At 56.2% G+C, this 8,118-nt stretch overlaps 1 non-coding gene across 1 annotated transcript; it reads right to left on the reverse strand.

Moving 5' to 3' along the window:
* Positions 1–7,259: 7,259 nt before the first annotated feature.
* TRNAT-CGU (transfer RNA threonine (anticodon CGU)) lies at positions 7,260–7,331 on the reverse strand. The gene has a single exon. It is a non-coding gene; the product is annotated as a tRNA-Thr (tRNA).
* Between the last annotated feature and the right edge of the window lie 787 nt (positions 7,332–8,118).

Raw genomic sequence — 8,118 nt, forward strand, 5'->3', positions numbered from 1 at the left:
AGGGGAACACAGCTCTGGAAGGGACAGAGGGCAGGTGGCCAGGCCCAGGCGGCGGGTGCCCGGAAGGGGCCCTGTAATCCCCATTTTTGTGGGAGCCCGGGATTAGAAGGGAAGAAAGAGGAAGACTCGCTGACATTGCTGGCGGTGCTGCCCGGCCCGAGGGGGTCTCCAGTTCCCGCTCTGCTTTCTCTTCCTCTTTTATTGCTCTCTCCAAATCTGACAAACCCGTGGGCTCCGGGGGACTCGGGAGCCTGGAGGCGCTGGTGTCCTGGGGTGATGAAAGGGCAGGGATGTAATGGGTTTACCCTGCCACTGATCCCAGAGAAGCCAGCAGAAGATTAAGATTTGCTCCCTGGGCCTGAAATCCCCCTGCTCCCCCCTGACCACATCAAAGGATGTGGCGGTGGGAGGCGCCTAATCCTATCAATGGAATCAAAGCTGGACAAGAAAAGAAATTCTGCAAACTTGGGGCAGCCGCAAGACTGACGTGCAGCTCACAGGAGAGAAGCAGATAGGCAGACCCTGGAATTTATCTCCCAAGACAGGTCCTCCCAGCCAGCCCGAAAGCACACAGGGCCTGGCCTCTGCTTCTTAAGGTGGTCACTCAACCACTAGAGCCAGGCAGCAGCCTGGGCCTGCCCCCAGGGGGACAGGGACCCCTAGGCGTGCCGGGATGACAGAGTCAGGAAGCTGTACTTTGGCATAACAGCATCTGCCATTCCCCTAGGGGATGGTTTTAGAAAGAAAAAAAAAAAGGCCATGTGTAGCTTTAAATGTAAACTTTATGAACATTGCTTTTCTAACGAGGCTAACATGGTTTGAGGGAGCCAACTCAAAGATGAGTATTTTGAAGCGGCATCATTGTGGTGTAGCCAGTAAAGCCACCGCCTGCGATGCAGGTATCCCCTGTGTGCCCTGGCTGCTCCACTTCTGATCCAGCTCTGCTAATGCGTCTGGGAAAGCAGTAGAAGATGGCCCAAGTCCTTGGGCCCTGCACCCATGTGGGAGACCTGGAAGAAGCTCCTGGCTTTGATCTGGCCCAGCCCATTCCGCTGTTTTCCCAGGCTCATTAGCAAGGAGCTGGATGGGAAGTGGAACGGCTGGGTCCCGAACCCTCGTCCACAAATGGTATTCTGATTGATGGGACCAAAGTGGTAACAGTAACGAGATTACTAAAGTCAGGAAAACACTCCTTACAACTGTCTTTCTCTAAAACAGTGCCTCCAACAGTGGCTCTCAAACTCAGTTATGCCCCATGACTGCAGATCCGTGTTTTTGTATATATGTGCATGTATGTGTGTGTATATATGTACACGCCCATATGTGGGTACACACACATGTAAAATAGCCTATGAAATAATTCTTACGCCTTCAAATATATACTTAGTGTTATTCTATGCTGTTCCGTTTTTAAAAGTGCTATTTGCGAACTGTGGAACTGATTTTAACTGTGGTCCTTTCTAAAGCTGGAGAAATACCGCTTCGTATACAACATGGCTGGATGCTGGGGGTAATAATGACAGCTCTCAGGGAAAAATCACCTCGTGGGGCAAGCATGGGCCACCGTGTGGGACCCCTGTGTCCAGTGTCTGAGGGCCAGTTCCAATCCTGGCACCCCCATTTATGTTCCAGTTGCTGGGAGATAGCACGTGATGGCCCAAGTGCTTGGGGGCCCTGCCAGCCACGTGGGAGACCTGGATGGAGTTCCAGGTACCAGTCATGGGCATTTGGGGAGTAGATCAGCAGATGGAAGAAATCATCTCTCTCTCTTGCTCAGTTCTTTAAGTAGATGAAAGTAAATAAATTTAACAAGAAGAATAAATCATTAGGTGTGGAGACTGCACTCAGAGGTTCTGACAACTCCACAAAGCCCTGAGGACATAGGTATTTGTAGTAAGGACACTGCACCAATGGAATCACTGGTAGGGTCAAGGGTCCCTTGGTGAAGAATCTCAGACCTGAGGCCAGTCCTTTCCACACAAGCCCCTGGCCTGGTACACTCCGCCGTGGCAGCCCACCTGACCTCTACCACGGCTGAGCCCCAACCCAGGGGCAGCCGGGCCTCCTAATCCTTCCCACAATGCAGTCTCCCTTTGAGTCTGCTCCACGGTTTCTGCCCTTTCTACCTCCACAAGTGACTCCCAGGAGTCGGGCTCCTGGGCAAGCCATCCTCACTGCCCCTGAGGTAGGGGTGACAGGTGTGGTGTGACTGGGAGAGTCTTCATGTCCCTGCCACCTGCTGACCTCGTACATTTGCACGCGTAGGGAGGGTCAAGCCCTTGGGGCTGAAGACACTGCCCCTTTTCTCTGATTCCTCTCATTTTGGGTTCCTCCCTAGACCTCCCCTACTCATCCTATTATTGTTACAAATTTTTTTTTTTTTTTTAATTTAAAAGACAGGGAAGGTCAGGGAGGGAGGAAGAGAGGCAGGAGGAGAGAAGCGGAGGAAGAGAGAGAGAAAAATATTCCATTCACTACTCCCCAAATACCTGCAACAGCCAAGGCTGGGCCAGGTGAAAGCCAGGAGCCTGGAACCCCAGGCAGGTCTCCCATGTGGGTGGCAGGGACCCACACATCTGAACCATCACCTGTTGCCTCCCGGAATGCATGTGAGCAGGAAGGCTGAAATTGGGAGCGAGAGTTCAGCAGGAATTCAAAACCAGGCACTCCTTCCAGTACAGCACGTGGGCATGTTAACCACTGAACCAGACAATGGCCCATCTGTATTTTAAATTTCAGCTCCCTGCCCTGTCACTTATCTGCCAAGCCAGCTCCTACAGCCCTCATCCCCACTAATGTGTCATATGAAGGAACTTCAAAAAGTTGATGGAAAATTGAATGAAAAGATGTTTATTTTGGTGCAAGAAAAATTACAAAACCGTGACTACGTGGGGTCTGTAAGTTCACGGAAATGTGTATTATGAGGAAGCTATGGGGCTGGCATTGTGACGTGGCCAGTAAAGCCACCGCCTGCAATGCGGGCATCCCAGATGGTTCATGTCCTGATGCTCTGCTTCCAGCCCAGCCCCTGCTAATGAGCCTGAGAAGGCACTGGAAGATGACTCTCAAGTACTTGAGCCCCTGCCACCCTCGTGGGAGACCCAGATGGAGTTCCAGGCTCCTGGCTTTGGCCTGGCCCAGCCCTGGCTGTTGCAGCCATTTGGGGAGTGAACCAGCAGATGGAGCAAAGATGGAGGCTCACCTTCTAACTCTGCCTTTCAAATAAATAAATAAATAAATAAATCTTTAAAAAAAATAACTATGCACAGATTTCATTATTTCTGCACCAAAATAAACATTGTTTAATTCTATTTCTTAGCAACTTTTTGGAGTGCTGTTGAATTTCACTCATTTGGGTATAGTGTGTCTCTGTGCTGCCGATTTCTCCCTCTGACCCCTGGACTCTTAAGCTTTGCGGAGCAGGGACTTCTCTTGGGTGCTCTGCCAGATCCCAGGGCCTGGCGCAGCGTGCACACCCAGTAAATAGCTGGATGCGTTGCAGCTGTGCACACGAGCCCCGCCCTGATGTGTGAATTGCACGGGTTTCCTCCCCCAAGGGCAGGGCTGGCATTTGACATTTACCATGGTCAGTCTGGTGCAGGAACTTGGCCCAGCATTTAATATTAACCCCATGTTATAGACAGCATCGCTCTCTGCCCGTCCTGAGCACGTGACAGTTCCCTAGCACTGCAGGGAGAGGAAGGCAGGCGTGAGCCAGCACCTTGGGTTTACAGACGCAGAACCTGTACTTGGACAAAGAAATGACTGGCCCAAGGCCCGCGCTCTCCTTTGTCCTCTGCACCTAGCTTCCTCTTCTGGACTCTCCAGCCCATCAGATAGTGCGTGTGCGGTCAGGATGGGACTGGGCTCTTTCAGCTTCCTGTCATCAGGGAGAAAGACATGGAAAGTGTCGATGGTCCTGACTCCCTGCCCAGCCCCTTCAAGGCTGGGACAAGCTGCTGTCAAAGCCGCCTGCCTAAGCCCACCTGAGGAGTGCTGGGAAGGGGCCTGCCCTCTGCTCACGCCTGCTTCCCAGCCCTGCCGGGACAGAACAAGCATTGTCCACGCTGACTTCCCTCTACAGCTCCGCCTCTGGGGCACTGAACCCGAGCAGGCTGTCTGTGAGCCTTTCTTCCCCCAAGCACAAATACAGGGGTTGAGCCTGAAGATTTGGGGCACTGCCGTTTTCCTATTGAACAGGGGTGAACGTGAGGCAGGGGAAGTGCCCGCCTGGCCGTCCGGCTGGCACCGAGCTGGGCCACTTCCTGGGTGCGTGCGAAGGTACTAACCACGGCCACGTTTCACAGCAGATCCACACTCGGCCTCTGCCAGGGCCTGAGCTATGACACAGGCAGAGCTTGCGGTGTGACCTGGAAGGCACCTCCTCCGTGCTCCGCCTGTTCCTGGGGCAGTGAAGGCAGTGGGTGGACCGGTGGCTTTCTCCTAGCAATGCAGGACTCCAAGCTGATGCCTTCTGAACCTAAGCCCGAGACTGGACGTTTACCATGTACTAATAAAACCTGGACCTTTACCATGTGCTAATAAACCCCCTGCAGGGAATGAGTGTTGTCTCTGTTTCTTAAGTCAAAAAATCAACTTTCACCTGAAGATTAGAGGAGCCTGGTGGTGGTGGTGGGGGGGTGGAATGCACCCCTCCCTGCTGAGATGCAGCCTAGGCCAGGATATTTGAGTGTTGAATGACTGACTGAATGAGGGCACACATATCCAAGATCTTGGGGTGCTCTGTTGAACTCCTGTCCATCCTGCAGAGCTCAGCCCAGCCATCTCTGCCTCTGTGAAAACTGCCCTAATCCCTCAGGTAGGGGCCGCGTGTGTCAGGGCTCTGCCTGTTTTCCAGGTGCTAGGAACACCTGAATGACTGAGACGGGGCAGGTGTCTGGTGCAGCAGGTAAGTCGCTGCTCGGAAGGCCCACATCCCATGCCAGGGTGCCTGGGTTCCAGTCCCAGCTCTGCTTCCGAGTCTAGCTTCCTGCTTCTGTGCAGCCTGGGAGGAAGCTCAAAGTGCTTGGGTCCCTGCCACCCACCTAGGAGACCCAGATGGAGTTCTGGGATCCTGTGGCTTCACCTGGCCCTGCGGCAGGTGCTGTGGACATTTGGGGAGTGCACCAATGCAGGAAAGATCTCTGCTTAACTGTCTGCCTTTCAGATAAAAGGAAATAAAGGTTAAACAGCTGTCCTTTTTTTTAAGGACAACATCCCCGCCCACAGAGGGGTCCCAGACAAGAAATAGAGTGACGCCTGCCCTGGGGCATCGGAGCCTCCTCAGGGGAGGAGACAGAGTCTTGTCAGAGGCACAGACCCTGGCTCTGATGCAGGCCCTGGGTGCAGCTGCTAATCCATAGGAAATGCCTAGGACAGAGGAGTTTACAGGGATGCAGTCAGCGAATTAACGACGGGAAACTCTGCAGGTCCAATAGTCCAGGGTCTGAAATGAGGGGAGGGAGAGAACCCTGTGGGGCCTGGGGGGAAAGAAAAAGCCTAAAGGCTAGGCCAACTTCTGTTTTTAATGAGCGAAGTTACACTATAGGAAATTAAACGCAAAGATGCTCAATAGGTAGAAACAAAAACGCAAGGAAGTGATTCCTGTACAAGCAGAGGGTATGGGTCTCACGGCACTGGGGGACTGTGATGCAGGGCAGGCACTTCAAAGAGGTTGCTGGGGTACCCGGCACTGTTCTCTGACCTGGGTAGTGTTCTCACAATTCATCAAGATACTCATCCGACGTGGCTGCTTGTGAATCTGTGTTTTAGTGTGCAATAAAAGATTTGAACTGCATCTCTCCAGGCTGGAGGTTTGGACTATAGCTCACAGCAGGATGCATAGCTGTGTGCCATGGGGCTGACAGAAAGATGTTTTAACCATATCCTGGAGATTTTAGCTGCCCGCCTGGTCCTCAGCCTGCACTACCAGAGGCCCTGCTTTCTACTCCAGACCCTGGTGGGAGCCAAAGGAAAAATAAGCAAGGGGCAATCGGCGAGGAGCACGGCCCTGGTGGCTGTAGCCCACCCATCGGAGATGGGGGAGCTAGGGTCGCTGTGCCCCCACCACGAGGTCGCAGCGGCCAGGCGCCTCTGTGCAAGGAGCTCCCGCGGGACGGCTTGAGGTCCCCAGGCTCCTCCGAGTTCCAGGCTCAGAGGTCCCAGCTTAGAACTGAAAGCCACAGGCATTGCGGAACCGCGTTTTTCAGCTTCCGAATTCTGCAGTGGAAGGCCGCAGCATCTAGGGAATGAAAGTGATTTAATGGAGGTCACGCAACAAACTCAACTCAGGTGTCTCTTTCTGCCCCGCGTTCACCGGAGCGCGGGTATTCGCAGGTGTCTCTTCCCTGGCTAACGTGTCTTCCTCAGCCTCCACCTGGGGTCCACGCAGGACCCCGACGCGGCGCCCCCTCCCCCACCCAGCGCCTCGCACGTCGACCTCGCGGCTCCTTTTACCGAGGTGGGGTCTGCTGGCCCCCAGTCCCCCCCACCCCCTGCACTGTGGGTGCCGCCCCTGCTCCAGGGGCTGCAGAAGACCCTCCCTCGTTAGGAACCCAAAGTGCGAGGCAGGGGGTCAAGGCGCCAGGCTCTCGCCCCGCATCCCTGTCCAGGCTAAGGCACTGGGGGCGCTGGGTGGAAAGTTGGTGCCGGTTCTAACACCGGAGCCCAGAGCGCCGCCGCTCCCGCTCCCCGGGAGATCCTTGCCGCCCGACAGGCCTCAGGGGAGGTGGTGTCCTGGGGTGGGGCGTGGGGGAAGGCTGCAGGAGCTCTGGGGGGCAGCGGGGTCAGGCCGGGGAGAGAGCACGCCACCTGGGCTCTGCACCCTAGAAAAGGCCTGGGAGGGCTCTGGCCGGCCTCCGGCTTCCCAGACAGGAAGGCAGGTGCAGAGCACGGCCCGCCGCACCCGCCTGCCCAGCAAACGACAAACTCACGCGCCCCTGCTGGCAACTTCCCGAGCCGCAACCCACGCCAAAGCAGCGCGACCCCAACCTCCGCTGCCGACACCCTGCCCCGCGGGCGACGACTCTCGTCCTTGAAGGGCGGTGCGGGAGAGGAGACGCCGGGCCGGCAGCGAAGCAGATCGAGGAGGGCCCGCGGTGGGAGGACAAGCCCCGGAGTCTCGGAGTGGGGGGAGGGGGGAGGGGAGGACGACACCTGAAGAGAATCCGAAAAGGAAAAAATGCCGCGTAGAAGAGAGGAGGGGCGGCGCATGCAGGAATACCCTGCCTCACACAGCCGAGCCCCAACCTCAAAGCCGCAGGCACGGACGGGGTTCGAACCCGCGATCTTCGGTTTACGAGACCGACGCCTTACCACTTGGCCACCGCGCCTGACAGCTGAGCGAGCGGTGGAAGCTGTCAGTGGAGGGGAGGTGGCGCAGGCGCGGAGGGGCGGTCCCGTTCCGCCCGGCCCCGCCCCCAGCCCCGCCTCCAGCCGTTCGGCCTCGCTCTCCCTACGCGGTTCGGGCCCCGCTCGGGGCGAAAGCCTGGCGCCCGCGCCCGCGCCCGCGCCCTGCGGCCTGCGGGACCCGGACCCGGCCGCTTCCCGAGGGCACGGCGCGCGGGGTGCCGAAAGGTGGAGACACGAGTCAGCCAAGGAGCGGCCCGGCGGCGTGACTTTGGCCGTGTGACCTCGGCGGGGACGTTGCCTTCTGGATGGGCGAGGTTTGCGCCGCGCCCAGAGCTCGGCCCGGTGGAGAGGGCCAGAGGACCACGCAGGCCGGGCCGGGGCTGGCGCTCGGGAAGAGCGGCCGAGAGCTCCGGGGATTGGCGGCGGCCACAGCCACCCTGCAGGGCCGCGCCCCGACATGCTAAAAGCCCCCACGAACCTCCACACCTGGGGCCCTTAAGACGGGTATTGTTTGCATATAACTTACATCTTCCCCTGTGTTTGCGATCGATCGCTAGACTACTTACAATACTTAATGCAGTAATTACTTGTGTTACTGTAGGGGGGTCCCTTCAGAAAGTCCGTGGAAAGTTGAATTAAGAGTTTATTGTGCAAAAATTTTTTGAAACCTGTAGTTTTATAGCGCACATTTTTCATGAACGTTTAAAAGATCCCCTCCATATGCATGGATTTTGGCGGGGGAGGGAAGGTTTGCACCAAAAAATATGT

Source organism: Oryctolagus cuniculus, chromosome 17, assembly GCF_964237555.1.
Source record: "Oryctolagus cuniculus chromosome 17, mOryCun1.1, whole genome shotgun sequence".
NCBI classification, from domain to species: Eukaryota; Metazoa; Chordata; class Mammalia; order Lagomorpha; family Leporidae; genus Oryctolagus; species Oryctolagus cuniculus.